Source organism: Mesoplodon densirostris, chromosome Y, assembly GCF_025265405.1.
Source record: "Mesoplodon densirostris isolate mMesDen1 chromosome Y, mMesDen1 primary haplotype, whole genome shotgun sequence".
NCBI lineage: Eukaryota > Metazoa > Chordata > Mammalia > Artiodactyla > Ziphiidae > Mesoplodon > Mesoplodon densirostris.
The window spans coordinates 9,957,693-9,976,467 of NC_082682.1; the positions used below are offsets into that span (position 1 = coordinate 9,957,693).

The window sequence follows — 18,775 nt, forward strand, 5'->3', positions numbered from 1 at the left end:
ATGATGGAAAACCTGAAAGAGAAATTAAGGAAACACTCTCATTTACAATTGCAACAAATAGAATAGGAACAAACATACCCAGGTAGACAAAAGACCTCTATGCAGAAACCTATAAGATGCTGATGAAAGAAATGAAGGAGGATACAAAGAGATGGAGATATATACCATGTTCTTGGGTTTGAAGAATCAACATAGTGAAAATGACTGTATGACAAAACACAATCTACAGAGTCAATGCAATCCCTATCAAAGTACCGATGGCATTTGCGAGGGAACTAGAAGAAAAAAATTCACAGTGTGTATGGAAACAAAAAACACGCCGAATAGCCAAAGCAAGCTTGAGAAAGAAAAACAGAATTGGATGAATCAGGCTCTTGGACTTCAGACTATACTAAAACAACAGTAATCAAGGCAGTATGGTACTGGCACAAAAACAGAAATATAGATCAATGGAACACGGTAGAAAGCCCAGGGGTAAACCCACAGATATATGGTCACCTTATTTTTGATAAAGGAAGGAAGAATATACAATGGAGATGAGACATCCTCTTCAACAAGAGGTACTGGGAAAAGTGAAAGGCTACATGTACAAGAATGAAATTAGAACATTCCCTAACCCCATACACAAAAATGAACACAAATCGATTAAAGGACTAAATGTACGGTGAGACAATATCAAACACTTAGAGGAAAACATAGGCAGAACACTCTATGACATAAATAACAGCAAGATTCTTTTTGACTCACTTCCTAGAAAAATGGAAATAAAAACAAAATTAAAGTAATGGGATGTAGTGAAACTTAAAATTTTTTCACAGGAAAGGAAACCATAAACAACACCAAAAGACACCCCTCAGAATGGGAGAAAATATTTGCAAATGAAGCAACTGAAAAAGGATTAATCTCCAAAATTTACCAACAGCTCATGCAGCTGTAAACCAAAAAACACCAACAATCCAAAAATGGGCAGAAGACCTAAATAGACATTTCTCCAAAGATGATACACAGATTGTAATAAAACACATGAAAGTTTGCTCAACGTTTCATGTTGAGCATGAATCATTATAGAAATATAAATGAAATCTATGATGAGGTATCACCTCACACTAGTCAGAGGAGCCGTCATCAAAAAATCAATATACTATACATTCTGGAGAGAGTGTAGGGAATACGAAACCCTCCGGCACTGTTAATGGGAATGTAAATTGTTACAGCCACTATAGAGAACAGTATGGTGGTCATTAAGGAACTAAAACTAGAACTAATATATGACCCCGCAATCCCACAACTTTGCATATACCCTGAGAAAGCCACAATTCAAAAAGAGTCATGGACCACACAGTTCATTACAGGTGTAATTCCAAACACCAGGATAGGGAATAAGCTAAGTGTCAATCGACACATGAATTAATAAAGAAGGTGTGGCATATATATACAATGGAATGTTACTCAGAGATAAATAGAAATTAAATTGAGCTATTTGCAGTTAGGTGGATAGACTTAGAGTCTGTCGTACTGTGTGAAGTCAGAAAGATAAAAAGAAAAACACTTTGCTAACACATATATATGGAATCTAAAAAAAGGGTTCTGATGAAGGTAGGAGCAGCACAGGACAAAATATTCAGATGTAGAGTATCGACTTAAGAACATGGGGAGTGGAAAGGGTAAGCTGGCACGAAGTGAGAGAGTCATATGTACATATATACACTATGAAATGTAAAATGGATAGCTAGTGGAAAGCAACTGCATAGCACAGGGAGATACGTTCAGTGCTTTGTGACCACCTAGCTTGGTGGGATAGGGAGGGTGGGAGGGAGATGCAAGAGGCAGTGGATATGGGAATATATGTATACCTATAGCTGATTCATTTTGTTATACAGCAGAAACTAACACAACATTGTAAAACAATTATATTACCATATGAATGATAAAAAAAACAATATGTTGTCTACAAGAGCAATTTTAACTTTAAGGACACACATAAGCTGAAGATGAGGGAATAGAAACTGATAGTCCAAACAGTTTCCAAACAAGAGCAGGACTGGCTCCCCCAATCTCAGGTAAAACAGACTTTCAGTCAAAATAGTTCACAATTGATATAGAAGGTCAGTATACAATGATAATAGATCAATTTATCAAGAGGTTATAATAATTGTAAATATATATGTACTGAACGTTGTAGGATTAAACAAATATATAAATCACCCATTAACAGATCTGATAGGAGATATCAACAGTAAAACTAATAATGGTAAGGGACTATATTATCCGACTGTATACCTTAGAAAATTGATAAAGACACTGAATGTACCCAATAAAATTATATAGAAGTTCCATCCAACAGAACCAGAATCCACATTATTCTTAACTGCAGACAGAGCATTCCCTAGGATAGAACCTGTCGTGGAATATAAAGCAAGCGTTAACAAATTTAAGAAGATCAAAACCACATTAAGCAACCTTTTTGATCATAATGTTATGAAGCTAGAAATCAATAACAATAGAAAAGGTGCAAAAAACCTAATACGTAGAATTATACAGCACACACTGGAGATATCTAAGGGTCAAGAAAGAACCCAAAAGGGAATTCTGAAACTACCTTCAGATAAACAAAAATGACAATATACCCAAACTTTAGGAATGTACAAAAATCAGTCTAAAGAATGAATTATTTTTAGCAATCATAAATTCTTATATTAAGAGAAAGGAATGATTTAAAATAAAGGACTTAACCTTATGCCTGAAAGACTAGGAAAAATGAACAAATTAAGCACCAGGAATAAAAGGAAAAAGTAAGAAAGATTCAAATGGAAATGCATAAAACGAATATCAGATAATTAGGAAAAACTGAATCCAAGTGATGGCATTTGGAAAGGATAATAAAATTGACAAACTTTAGCTAGACTAACAAAGAGAAAAAAGAGCTAAATAAATAAAACTTTAACTGAAAGTGGAGAAATTGCAACTGACATCATAGCACACAAATCATTATAAAGAATGATAAAAAACCGGGTCACAAAAATGGATAAATCTCCAACAACTCATATATAAAATGAAGCAAGACAATCACAAAGAAGCAAAAAACAAACAAACAAAAATTATCATGATCATACAAATAATGACTTAGGAAATTGAAGCAGTATTGAAAACTCACCCAATAAAGAGAAGCCCAGGATCAGTTAGTTTCACTGGTGAATTCTACTGAACATTTAATGAAGATTTATTGCCAGTCCTTCCCAAACTCTCCCAAATAACTACAAAAGAGGAAACATTTCCAAACTCATTTTATAAAACCAGCATTTTCCTGATTAACAAAGCCAGATAAGGAAATAACAAGGGAAACACAAAACAAAACAAAACAAAACAAACATACAAACAAACAAAGGAAAATGAGAAAACTTTCAGGCTAATATCCTTTTACATATAGAGGCAAAAATTCTCAACACAATTCTAGCAAACCAAATTCAATAGCACACTAAAATGTTCAACATGATAAGGTCGGATAATTCCTGGTGATGCAAAGGCAGTTAACATTTTTAAATCAACAATTTTAATTTATGACACGAATAGCATGCAGAAGAAATGTTTGAAAGAATTTTCTAAATTTTCGTGATTAAAGCTTTCAACTACCTGGGGAGAGAAGAAACATTTTAAATGTAATAAAGTTCATATATTATCAAGGCCCCAGCTAACATCATATTCATGTGAAAAGCTGAAAACCTTTCCTCTAAGACAGGAACAAATAAAAAATGCCCACTATCACCACCCCTATTCAACAGAATACTAGAAACACTAGCCAGAACCATTTGGCAAGAAAAACAAATAAAAGGGATCAAAACTGGAATGGAAGAATTAGAAATGTCTCTGTTTGAAGATCACATATTCTGTATGCAGGAAATCCTAAAGACTCCACCAAAAACCCCATGAAACTGTTAAAACTAATAAATGAATTCAGTAATATTGTTGGATATGAAATAAAAATACAAAATTAGCTGCATTTCTATACACTAACTAGAAAATAGCTGACAGAAAAATAAAGAAAACACTTCCTTTTACAGCAGCACCAAAAACAATAAAATCTTAGGAATACATTCAAGCAAGAAGACGAAAACATTTGTTCACCTAAAAATATGACATTTTCAAAAACTGAAGAAGAAACATGTAAATAGAAAGCTATCCCATATTTCTAAATTGAAAGAATGAATACTGTTAAAATGTTCATGTTACCTCAAGCTGTCTATAGTTTCAATGGAATCCCAATCAACTTTTCAATGGCAATTTTCCTAGAAATAGAACAATCCTAAAAATTGTACAAAACAAGAAAGGACCCTAAAAATAGACAAAGCAATTTTAAGCAAGATAAACAAAGCTGGATGAAACTCACTTCGTGGTTTCAAACCATAATACAAAGTTACGGAAATCAAAACAGTGTGAGACTAGCATAAAAACAGACAACAGACCAATAGAATAGGACTGAGAACCCAGAAATAAACTCAGCCATATCCAGTCATCTAACATATGAAAAGGACGACAAGAATAATTAATGGAGTAAAAATAGACTTTACACGGAGTGGTGTTGGAAAAACTGGATATCCACATGGAAAACAATAAAATTGAACACACATCTTAGAAGATACAAAAATTAACACATCATGGATAGAAATCATAAAATCCATAGAATTAAACAGAAAAATTTTTTCCAAGGCATTTGTGTCAGTAATGGTTCTTTTGGATATGATACCAAAAGTAGAAGGAAGAAAAAGAAAATTCAACATGTGTGACAACATCAAATTTAAAAGCCTCTGCACTAAAATAAACTTGATCTGAGTGAAGAGGCAATGGAATAGGAGGCATTGGAATTCTCCTATGGAATGGAAGAAAATATTTGCCAAGAGCATGCAAGCTACAGGAGAATGTTTAAACATAAAAAGTCTCAATTTTAAAAAAGCGAAAAATCTAATTAAAAGGTGGGCTGAAGATCTTAGCAGATATATTCCCCTCATAGGAGACATACAAATTACCAACCGACAAATGATTATTTGCTCAATATCTGTAATAGTAAGAGAAATGCAAAATAAAACCACAATGAGATATCAACTCACACATTTCATAGTGGATTTTATGAAAAAGAAAACAGAGAAAAGTGTAGTCAAGCATGTAGAACACAGGGAACACTTACAGACTTTTGGTGGGAATGTAACTTAGTACAACCACTATGGAAAATAATATGGATGTTCCTCAAAATACTAAAAATAATACCACCGTATAACATAGCAATTCCATTTCTGAATATACATATGTGAAATAAATGAAATCAGTTAACTTACAGAGATATTTGCACTCCCATGTTTACTGTATAAATATTTACCAAAATATGCAAGGCATCTTCACTAACAGATTATCAATGATAAAAGGATTTAGAAATGTATATATTACCACAATGGATATTATACAGTCATATAAAGAAATTCCCGCAATTTGTTACCCCACGAAATCAACTTGCGGGCATTATGCTTAGTGAAACAATCAGACATTAAGGTAAACTGTATGGTCCCACTTATTTATGAAATCGAAATGGTGAGTTCATCAAAAAGAGAGTTCATACATATTTAATAGGTGTGAGGTGGGGAGAAACAGGGAGATGATTGTCAAAGAGCACAAATTTCCTGTTATAAAATGTGTAACTTCTTGGGAACTAAATTAAAGGATAGTGACTTAGTTACCAATACTTTATTGCATGTTTAAAAGTTACTGGGAATGTAGATCTTCAGTGTTCTTACAGTACACACGCAAAATTGGTAACTATGTGAGGTGATAGAAGTATTAACTAACATTATTATCCTATTATTTCACAACATAGATGTAAATCTAATCATCATGCTGTGTACCATAAAACTACCAAAGTTATATGTCAATTATATCTGAAAAATGTTGAGGAAATTGCTTTAAAGATAAGACCAAAAAGTTTCAAATACATTGAGAAAAGATAAGGAACAAACTTCTCAAGATTGGCTTGGCAATAATTTCTTGGCTATGACAGCAGTAGAGCAGGCAACAAAATCAAAAGTTAAGTGAAGTGAAATTGAACTGAAACATTCCTATATAATAAAGGAAACAATCAATAGAATTAAGAGGCAATCTACAGAATAGCATAAAATATTAGAAACAAATACCTGATAAGTGGTTAATGATGAACATATATTAGGAAAGTGCTAAACCTCTGTAGTGGAATATCACCTCATATCTATTAGATTGTCTATTATCAAAAAGGAGAAGATAGCAGGCATGACAAAAGGGAACACTCCTACATTCTTGTTAGGAATGCTGATTGGTATAGCCGCTCTAGAAACCAGTTTGACGATTCCTCAAAAAGCTAAAAATTACAACTACTAAATCATCCAGAAAAAACTCTTTGGGTATTTTTATAAAGGAAAGAAACACACAAAATCATAAAAACACCTGCATCCCATGTGCACTGCACCATCATTCTCAAATGCCATAACAGGAAACAACATACTTAGGATGAATAAATGGAGAAAGAGAATGTGGCACAGAAAAGTACTTTGTGTGGCAGGAAAAAAAAGGTATCACAATAAAAATATATTCAGGCATAGTAGAAGGAAAATGCTGCCTTTTGTAACAAAATGGGTGCACCTTGAGAGCACTATGTTAAATCAACATCTCTAATAGTAAGAGATATTGAGAAGAAGTACAACAAATTAAGAAGTACTTAGAAGTAAGTCAGACATATAAAAACAAACATGGTGTGATCTCACATATTTCAACAAAAATTCATCTTTGTTGCAGGTTTTTCTCCTTCATCACTTAAGATGTCCTGCCAGTCATTTCTGGCTTGGAGAGTTTAACACCTGTCCTTCTAAAACTCTTCCAAAAGGTAGCAGAGGGAGGAAAAGTCCAAAACTAATTCTATGGAGACACAATCACTAATACCAAAAGCAGACAAAATATCAAAAAAAATAATAATAAAACATAAAACTGCAGGCCAATATTACTGATGAATATAGATACAAGAATCCTCAACAAAATAGTAGCAAACAGAATCCAACAGCACATTAAAAGGAAAATACACCATGATCAAGTGGGATTTATTCTAGGAATAGAAGGATCATCCAATATATGCAGAGCAACCAACTCGATACACCATATTAACAAATTGAAGTAGAAAACACATATGATCATCTCAATAGATGCAGAGAAAGCTTTCGAAAAAAATCAACACCAATTTATGATAAAAACCCTCCACATAGTAGGCATAGAGGGAAGATTCCACAACATAATAAAGGCCATATATGACAAACCCACAGCAAACATCGTCCTCATTGTTGAACCACTGAAAGTATTTTCACTAATATCAGGAACAAGACAAGGTTGCCCACCCTCTCAACTCTTATTCAACATAGTTTTGGATGTCTCAGCTACAGCAATCGAGAAGAAAGGAAATAAAAGGAATCCAAATCGGAAAAGAAGAATTAAAGCTGTCACTCTTTGCAGATGACATGATACTACACATAGAGAATCCTAAAGATGCTACCAGAAAACGACTAGAGCTAATCAAGGATTATGGGAAAGTAGCAGGATACAAAAGTAATGCACAGAAATCTCTGGGATTCCTATAGGCTAATGATGAAAAATCTGAAGAGAAATTAAGGAAACACTCTCATTTACCATTGCAACAAATAGAATAGGAACAAACACACCAAGGTAGACAAAAGACCTGCATGCAGAAACCTATAAGATACTGATGAAAGAAATGAAAGAGGATACAAAGAGATGGAGAGATATTCTATGTTCTTGGGTTGTAGGAATCAACATAGTGAAAATGACTATATGACCTAACACAATCTATAGAGTCAATGCAATCGCTATCAAATTACCAATGGCATTTTCCAGGGAACTAGGAGAAAAAAATGCACAGTGTGTCTGGAAACAAAAAAGACACTGAATACCAAAAGCAGTCTTGAGAAAGAAAAACTCAGCTGGATGAATCAGGCTCCAGAACTTCAGAGTATACTACAAAGCTACAATAATCAAGACAGTATGGTACTGGCACAAAAACTGAAATATAGATCAACGGAACAGGATAGAAAGCCTAGAGGTAAACCCATTCACATATGGTCACCTAATTTTGATAAAGGTGGCAAGAATATACAATGGAGATAAGATATCCTATTCAACAAGTTGTGTTGGGAAAACTGAACAGCTACATGTACAAGAATGAAATCAGAACACTCCCTAACACCATACACAAAAATAAACACCAATGGATTAAAGGCCAAAATGTAAGGTTCTGCACTATGAAACACTTAGAGGAACATATAGGCAGAACACTCTATGACATAAATCATAGCAAGATTCTTTTTGACCCACTTCCTAAAGAAATGGAAATAAAAACAAAATTAAACAAATGGGAACTAATGAAACTTAAAACATTTTTCACAACAAAGGAAACCATAAACAAGACCAAAAGACAACCCTCAGAATCAGAAAATATTTGCAAATGAAGCAACTGAAAAACGATTAATCTTCAAAATTTACCAACAGCTCATACAGCTCTAAACGAAAAAACACAAACAACAATCCAAAAGTGGGCAGAAGACCTAAATAGACATTTCTCCAAAGATGATACACAGATTGCAATAAAACACATAGAAGGTTGATCAATATCATGAATCATTAAAGAAATATAAATCAAACTACAATGAGGTATCACCTCACACTAGTCAGAATAGCCATCAACATCAAAATTCTAAAAACTCTAAATTCTGGAGTGGTGTATGGAAAACGGTACCCTCTGTCACTGTTAGTGGGAATGTAAATTGTTACAGCCACTATGGTGAACAATATGGAGGTCATTAAGAACCTAAAACTTGAACTAATATATGACACTGCAATCCCGCTCCTTTGTATATACCCTGAGAAAAGCATAATTCAAAAAGTGTCATGGACCACAAAGTTCATTACAGGTGTAATTACAATAGCCAGGACAGGTAAACACCTAAGTGTCAATAGACAGAAGAATGGATAAAGAATGCGTGTCATATATATACAATGGAATATCACTGAGCCATAAATAGAAATAAAATTGAGCTATTTGCAGTTAGGTGGATAGATTTAGAGTCTGTCATACTGTGTGAAATGAGTCAGAAAGAAAAAAAAGACAAACTTTTTGCTAATACATATATATGGAATCTAAAAAAAAACATTCTGATGAATGTAGGGGCTGGACAGGAATAAAGATGTGGATGTAGAGAATACACTTGAGAACATAGTGAGTGGAAAGAGTAAGCTGGCATGAAGTTAGAGAGTCCTATGTACATATATACACTATGAAATGTAAAATAGGTAGCTAGTGGAAAGCAGCTGCATAGCACAGGGAGATACGTTCAGTGCTTTGTGACCACCTAGCTTGGTGGGATAGGGAGGGTGGGAGGGAGATGCAAGAGGGAGTGGATATGGGAATATACCTATAGCTGATTCACTTTATTATACAGCAGAAACTAACACAACAGTGTAAAACAATTATATTGCCATATAAATGATAAAAAAAAACAATATGCTGTGTAAAAGAACCATTTTATCATTAAGGACACACATAAGCTGAAGGTGACGGAATAGAAACTGAAAGTCCAAACAGTTTCCAAACAAGTACAGGACTTGATCTCCCAATCTCAGGTAATACAGACTTTCAGTCAAAGTAGTTCTCAAGTGATAAAGAAGGTCAGTATACAATGATAATGGATCAATTTATCAAGAGGAAATAATAATTGTAAATATATATGTACTGAACGTTGCAGGATTAAACAAATATTTAAATCAACTATTAAGAGATCTGATAGGGGCCTTCCCTGTTGGTGCAGTGCTTGAGGGTCCACCTGCCGTGCAGGGGACACGCCTTCATGCCTGGGTCCGGGAAGACCCCACATGCCGTGGAGCGGCTGGACCCGTGAGCCATGGCCACTGAGCCTGCGCGTCCGGAGCCTGTGCTCCACAGTGGGAGACGCCACAACAGTGAGAGACCCGCATACCACCACCCCCCCCCAAAAAAAAAAAAACAGATCTGAGAGGATAAATCAACAATAAAACAAATAATAGTAAGTGACTATATTATCCCACTTTCTACCTTAGAAAATTAATAAAGAAACAGAATGTACCTAATAAACTTATAGAAAACTTCCATTCAACAGTACCAAAATCCATATTCTGCTTAAGTGCTGAAGGAACATTTCCCAGAATGGACACTGTCTTGAAACATAAAGCAAGCGTTAACAAATTTAAGAAAATCAGAATCACATAAAGCATCTTTTTTGATCATTATGTTATGAAGCTAGGAATCAATAACAATAGAAAAAGAAAAATCCCTTGTATGTAAAATTGTACAACACACACTGGAAATATATGTGGGTCAAGGAAGAAGTCAAAAGGGAAATCTGAAACTACCTTCAGATAAACGAAAATGACAACATACCAAAACGTTTGGAATGTAGAAAAATCAGTCAATGGATGAGTTAATTTTAGCAATCATAGATTCTTCTAAAAGAGAAAAGAATGATCTAAAATGATCTAGAAAATGATCTAAATGATCTTATACATGAAGGACTAGGAAAAATGAACAAATTAAGCACCAGGAATAAAAGGAAAAAATAAGAAAGATTCAAATGGAAATGAATAAAACAAGTATCAGATAATTACGAAAAACGGAATCCATGTGTTGGTATTTGGAAAGGATAATAAAATTGACAAGATTTAGCGAGACTAACAAAGAGAAAAAAAGAGCTTAATAAATAAAACTTTAACGGAAAGAGGAGAAATTGCAACTGACACCATAGCATACAAATCGTTATAAAGAATGCTAAAAATCTGGGTCACAAAAATGGATAAATCTCCAACAACTCCTATATAAAACATAGCAAGACGATCAAGAAGAAGCAAAAAACAAAGAAGAAATATCCTGATCATACAAATAATGACTTAGGAAATTGAAGCAGTATTCAAAACTCTCCCAACAAAGAGAAGCACAGGATCAGTTAGTTTCACTGGTGAATTCTACTGAACATTTAATGAAGATTTATTGCCAGTCCTTCCCAAACTCTGCCAAATAACTAAAAAAGAGGAAACATTTCCAAACTCATTTTATAAAACCAAGATTTTCCTGATTAAAAAAGCCACATAAAGAAATAAGAAGGGAACACAAAACAAACAAAAAGCAAAGAACTTACAGGCTAATATCCTTGTACATATAGATGCAAAAATTCTCAACAAAATTCTAGCAAACCAAATTCAATAACACACTAAAATGTTCAACATGCTAAGGTGGGATAATTCCTGGGGATGCAAGGGCAGTTAACATTTTTAAATCAAAAAATTTAATTTACGACACGAATAGCATGCAGAAGAAATGTTTGAAAGAATTTTCTAAATTTTCGTGATTAAAGCTTTCAACTACCTGGGGAGAGAAGAAACATTTTAAAAGTAATAAAGATTATATATTATCAAGCCCACAGCTAACACCATATTCATGGTGAAAAGCTGAAAACTTTTCCTCTAAGACAGGAACAAATAAAAAATACTCACTATCACCACTCCTATTCAACATAATATTAGAATCCCTAGCCAGAACCATTAGGCACGGAAAAGAAATGAAAGGGATCCAAAGTGGAAAGGAAGAATTAAAAATGTCTCTGTTTGAAGATGACATATTCTGTATGCAGGAAATCCTAAAGACTCCACCAAAACCCAATGAAACTGTTAGAACTAATACATGAATTCAGTAATTTTGTTGGATTTGAAATAAAAATACAAAATTAGCTGCACTTCTATACATTAACAAGAAAGTAGCTGACAGAAAAATATAAAAACACTTCCATTTACAGCAGCACCTAAAACAATAAAATGTTAGGAATACATTTGAGCAAGGAGAAAAAACCATCTGTACATCTAAAAATATGACATTTACAAAAACTGAAGAAGACACAAGTAAATAGAAAAGTATCCCATATTTCTAAATTGAAAGAATGAATACTGTTAAAATGTTCATGCTAACTCAAGCTATCTATAGTTTCAATGGCATCGCAATCAACATTTCAATGGCAATTTTCCTAGAAATAGAATAATAATCCTAAAAATTGTACGAAACAACAAAGGATACTGATAATGGACAAGGCAATTTTCAGCAAGATAAACAAAGCTGGATGCAACTCACTTCCTGGTTTCACAATATTATACAAAGTTATGGTAATCAAAATAAAGTGAAATTAGAATAAAAACAGACAATATACCAATAGAATAGGACTGACAGCCCAGAAATAAACTCAGCCATGTCCAGTCAACTAACACTTGACAAGGACGACAAGAATAAACAATGGAGTAAAAATAGACTTTACACTAAGTAGTGTTGGAAAAGCTGGATATCCACATGGAAAAGAATAAAATTGATCATCCATCTTAGACGACTCAAAAATTAACACCACGTGAACAGAAATCAAAAAATCCTTAGAATTAAACAGAAAAAACAATCTCCAAGGCATTGTGCCAGCAATGATTCTTTTGGATATGATACCAAAAGTAGAAGGAACAAAAGGAAAAATCAACATGTGTGAAAACATCAAATATAAAAGACTCTTCACAAAAAGAATCTTGAAAAGAGTGAAGAGGGAATGGAACAGGAGGCATAGGAATTCTCCTATGGAATGGGAGAAAATATTTGCCAACAACATGACAGCTACAGGACTAATGTCGAAACATAAAAAGACTCAGTTTTTTTTAAAAAAGTTGAATAATCTAATTAAAACGTGGCCTGAAGATCTTAGCAGATATATTCCCCTCATAGGAGACATACAAATTACCAACCGACACATGAACATTTGCTCAACATCTTTAATAGTAAGATAAATGCAAACTAAAACCACAATGAAATATCAACTCACACATTTCATAGTGGTTATTATGAAAAAGAAAAGACATAAAAGTGTAGTCAAGCATGTAGAAAACAGGGAACACTTACAGACTTTTGGTGGGAATGTAACTTAGTACAACCACTATGGAAAATAATTTGGATGTTCCTCAAAATACTAAAAATAATACCACCATATAACCTAGCAATTCCATTTCTGAATATACATAATTGAAATCATAACGTGCATGATGTTGTAAATAAGATCATCAGAAGATGGATCAGGATTACTCAGTCATGCACATATTTTTGTGGTATCCTGTATGGGAATATCTATTCTTGAAGAATATATACAATAATTCCATGTAGGAAATCTGATATTGGTATCTACAGCATCCCAGTTACTATCCAATTGGTCTTCCGGAGATTGTAATATAGATGATTGTACTCCTGTATGAATACCATAAGGAGGATTACAAGGAGGAAATTTTAACGATGAGAGGAAGGTTGATTATAAGTTGGATCTTCTCCAGGTGCTAGATAAATCAAAGACCAAAGAAGTCTCTTATTAGATTGACTCGAAGGAGAAGCAGTAAGCTGTCCTTTAAGAAAAACAGTATACATACATCCTTACGAGAGGCTACTGAATTATTAATTGATGGAAATATAAAACATATAGGATGGAACGCTGATTTTCCATGAAAAGTAAAATTATTATTTGTTTTAAATTTATTATATGGATAGGAGCTTATGGCTCCTCCCATTAACCTGGGCATAGTAGTAGACACTGGTATACCCTCATTATCCCAGGCTACAGTTTGTAAAATCGGTGGATCAGGGAGATAAGTCCAATAAGATTTACCCAAAGCATTTCCCCTAGTTACCTGGCAGGCCAATATAGCAAGCATAGCAACAACAAGATTTCCAGGTGTTAAGGTAGCTCCCTGGTCTGTTACCACATTCTCGGTGTCATCAGCAAGTCATTTAATCTGACCTCAAGTTGGTGGATTCGAAGTTCTCGTAGAGATGGCCTGTCTCTTGCGAGGTCTTGGGTGTGGACGTGGCAGACAAAGAATTGGTCTCTCTCCAATGGTGAGGTTTTGTATCTGCTGCAGCAGCGGTTCATTAGCTGATGGTGATTCATCAGCTGACGTCTCCGGCTCTGGTGGCTTGTGCCTGACTGGAAAGTGGTTAGGAGGGGTCAGAGGGCCCGACATGTCTGATGAGACTGTCAGGCACTCACAACGGTGAGTCAGCGTCCTGTGGAAATACACAAGCATAGCCTCTGCCGCTGGTTAGAATATATCAGGTCCTTTCCATTGACGAGTGAGCAGATCCTTACATTTCACCCTAGGTTTAGGTTTATTAATATCGGGATTCCAATGTCTCATCATGGCAGTATTACCTTGTGAATCAGTCTTCAAATTATTTAATACAAATAGTGTGTGTTGAAGAATGTAGTGTGGAGAACTGTACTTGAATTCCCCTTGCTGTAATTTTGTAATTTGAACTTTTAAAGTATGATGGGCTCTTTCCACTATTGCATGACCCTGAGGATTATAGGGGATTCCCGTAGAATGGGAAATATTAAATTTTTCACAAAAGTCTTTAAAAGCCTTAGAAACGTAGGCAGGAGCGTTATCAGTTTTTAGAGCTTTTGGAATGCCTAGAAAGGCAAAACAGAAAAATAAGTGTTGCATAACATCCTTAAAAGCTTCTCCGGTTCTTGCTGAGGCAAGAATTACATGAGAATAGGTATCCACAGAAACATGTACATAAGATAGCTTTCCAAAAGTTGGCACATGAGTTACATCCATTTGCCATAACATATTAGGTAATAATCCTCTAGGGTTGACCCCCATGGGCAAACTGGATGAATAAATTGGACAATGTGGACAATTTTTAATTATAGATCTGGCTATCTCCTGGGGCAGTTGAAATTGACATCACAGAGCTGCAGAATTATGATGATGCAAATTATGTGAAGCTTGTGCCTCCTCAATACAAGGGAAAGCGTCAATTCGTGTCAAAAGGTCAGCTTGGCGATTACCTTCACATATGCTTCCAGGCAAGTTAGAATGTGACCTTACACGACCGACATAATAAGGTAAAGAACGTGCCCAAACTTGTTTTTGTAAACAAGCTCACAGTGATAGTGCCCATGGTGGCAGTGCCCACGGTGACACTGCCCACAGTGACCATGCCCATGATGACGGTGCACATGGAGACAGTGCCTATGGTGACATTGCCTATGGTAACAGTGCTCACAGTGACAGTACCCATGGTAACAGTGACCACGGTGAGAGTGCTCATGGTGATAGTGTCCATGGTGGCAGGGCTCATTGTGACAGTCGGCATGGTGCCAGTTCCCATAGTGACAGTGCTCATAGTGACAGTGCCCATGGTGACAGTGACCACGGTGAGAGTGCTCACGGTGCTAGTGCTCACAGTAATAGTGTTCATGGTGACAGTGCCAATGGTGACAGTGCTCACGGTGACAGTGCCCATGGTGATAGTGCTCATGGTGAGAGTCCGCCCATTGATAGTGCCCATGGTGGCAGTTCCCATTCTGAAAGTGCTCATGATGACATTGCCCATGTTGGTAGTTCCCATGGTGACAGTGTTCACGGTGATAGTGACCATGGTAACAGTGCACGTGGTGGCCGTGCCCTTGGTGACAGTGCCCATGATGACAGTAATCATGGTGACAATTCTCACGGTGATAGTGCCCATGATGACATTGCACATTGTGGCAGTGAAAAATTGTGACAGTGCCAATGTTGACAGTGCACACGGTGACAACCCATGCAGACAGTACTCACGGTGATATTTCTCATGGTTGCAGTATCCATGGTGACAGTGCTCACAGTGATAGTGCACATGGTGGCAGTGCCCATGATGACAGTACCCATGGTGACACTGCCCACGGCACCATCGTCTATGGTGACAGTGCTCATGGTAACAGTGCCCATGGTGAGAGTGCTCACAGTGATATTGCCCATCGTGACAGGGCTCATGGTGTCAGTCCGAATTGTGCCAGTACCCAGGGCAAGAGTGCTCATGGTGACAGTGACCACAGTGAGAGTGCTCACGGTGATAGTGCTCATGGTAATAGTGCTCTTGGTGACAGTGAAAATGGTGACAATACCCATGGTGACAGTACTCATGTTGAAAATACCCATGGTGGCAGTTCCCATCGTGACAGTGCTCCTGGTGACAGTGCTCATAAAAGCAGTTCCCAAGGAGGCAGTGCTCGTGGTGACAGTGCTAATGGAGACATTGCACTTGGTGGCAGTTCCCATGGGGACAGTACCGATGGTGACATTGTGCATTGTTACAGTGCTCATCGTAACTGTGCTCACAGTGATAGTGCACATCGTGACAGTGCCCCTGGTGGTAGTTCACCTGGTGACAGTGCTAAATAGTGACAAGGCACATGCTGACAGTGCTCATGGTGATAGTGCCTATGGTGACAGTACACACGGTGATAATGGACATTGTTACAGTGTTCATGGTGACAGAGCCCAAGGTGGCAGTGACCATGGTGACAGTGCCCACAATGACAGTGCCCATGGTGAAAGTGCCGACAGTGACAGTGCCCATGCTGACACTTCTAACGGTGACAGTGCCCATGGGGACAGTTAGCATAGTGAGATTTGTCACCGTGATAGTGCCCTTTGTGACAATGCTCACAGTGACAATGCCCATGGTGCCAGGGCCCATAGAGACATTCCACACGGTCACATTTCTCACGGTGAATGTGCCTATAGTGATATAACCCATCTTGACACTGCACATGGTGGCAGTGCAAAATGGTGACAGTGCCCATGGTGACACTGCTCATGGTGAATTTGCTTACATTGATAGTCCTACGTTCACAGTGTGCATGGTGACACTGCACAGAGTGACAGTGTTCATGGTGACAGTGTTCACGGTGATAGTTCCCATTATGAGAGTGTCCATGGTGACAGTGCCCATAGTCACAAATCTCATGGTGTAGTACTCACAGTGACAGTGCCCAAAGTGAAAATGCCCAGGGTGACAGTACTCATGGTGAGAATGCCCATGGTGACAGTGCCCATGGTGACATTGTCCATGTTCACATTTCTCACAGTGATAATACCTATGATGAGAGTACCTAGGGTGACAATGCCCATGGTGACAGTGCCCATGGGGTCATGCCCATGGTGACAGTGCACATGGTGACTGTGCTCATGTTGGCAGTGCCATAAATAACAGTGCTCATTGTGGCAGGGCTCATGGTAACCATGCTCATGGTGACAGTGCCCTTGTATACAGTGTTTATGGTGATAGATGTCACAGTGTCAGTGCCCACGGGGACAGTGCCCACGCTGACAAAGCCCATGGTGATACTTCCTATTGTGACAGAACCCACCCTAACAGTGCCCATGGTGACAAGGCCCATGGTGACAGGGCAAATGGTGACCTTGCCAATGGTGACAGTGCCAATAGTGACAGTGCTCATGGTGAAACTGCCCATGGAGACATTGCCCATGGTTATAGTGCTCATTGTGGCAGTACTCATGGTGACCGTGCTTATGGTGACAGTGCCCATGGTTACAGTGCTTATGGTGAAAGATATCACGGTGGCTGTGCCTACGGTGACAGTGCCCACACTCACAAAGCCCATGGTGATACTTCCCATTCTGACAGTGCCCACGGTGACAGAGCCCACGGTGACACTGCCCAAGATGTCAGTGCCCATGGTGAGAGTGCCCATGGTTACAGTGCTCATGGTGACACTGCCCATGGTGGCAGTGCCCCTGGTGACAGTGCACACCATGAGTATGCACATGGTGACCGTGCCAATAGGGACAGTGCCCATGGTGACAGTATTTATGATGATATTGCTCACAGTAGCAATGTTCATCATAATAATGCTCACGGTGGCAGTGCCCACAGTGACAGTGCTCATGGACAGTGCCGAAAGTGACAGTGCCCATGGTGACAGTTCTCACGGTGACAGGGCCCATGTTGACATTGCCCATGAGGAGAGTGCCCATGGTGAAAGTGCTCACCTGGAAAGTGCCCATTAAAACATTACCCATGGTGATAGTGCCCATGGTGAGAGTGCCCAAGGTTACAGTGCTCATGGTGACAGTGTCCATGGTGACAGTGCCCCTGGTGACAGTGCACACCGTGAGAATGTGCATGGTGGCCATGCCCATGGTGACAGTTCTTATCATGATAGTGCTCACAGTAGCAGTGTTCATGATAATAGTGCTCAGGGTGGCAGTGCCCACAATCAGAGTGCCAAAGGTGAGAATACTGACTGTGACAGTTCCCATGGTGACTTTTCTCTCTGTGATAGTGCCCTTGGGGAGAGTTAGCATGGTGAGATTTCTCACGGTGATAGAGCCCATTGTTTCAGTGCTCATAGTGACAAGACCCAGGGCTCCAGTGCCCATCATGGCATTGCTCATGGTGATAATTCTCACGGTGACAGTGCCCATGTTGATATTACCCATGGTGACATTATTCAGTGATAAAATGCTCATGGTGACAGTGCCTAAGGTGATAGTGCACATGGTGGCAGTGCAAATGGTGACAGTGCCCATTGTGACATTGCTTAATGTGATAGTTCTTGTGGGGATAGTGCACATGGTGACACTGCCCACCATGACAGTGCACTTGTTGACAGTGCTCACAGTGATACTGCCACTGTTGGAAGTGCCCATCGTGAAAGTGCCCATGGTGACATCTCTTATGGTGAGAGTGGTCAGAGTGGCAGTGCTCATGGTGAAAGTGCCCATGGTGACAGAGCTCACGGTGACAGTGCCCATAGTTATAGTGTCCATGGGGACAGTACTAACAGTGAAATTGTCCATGGGGACACTGCCCATG

The 18,775-nt window shown here is 37.8% G+C and overlaps 1 pseudogene; it reads right to left on the bottom strand.

Moving 5' to 3' along the window:
• Positions 1 to 15,268, bottom strand: part of LOC132482902 (ubiquitin-like modifier-activating enzyme 1) — a 36,707-nt pseudogene extending 21,439 nt beyond the window's left edge.
• Between the last annotated feature and the right edge of the window lie 3,507 nt (positions 15,269 to 18,775).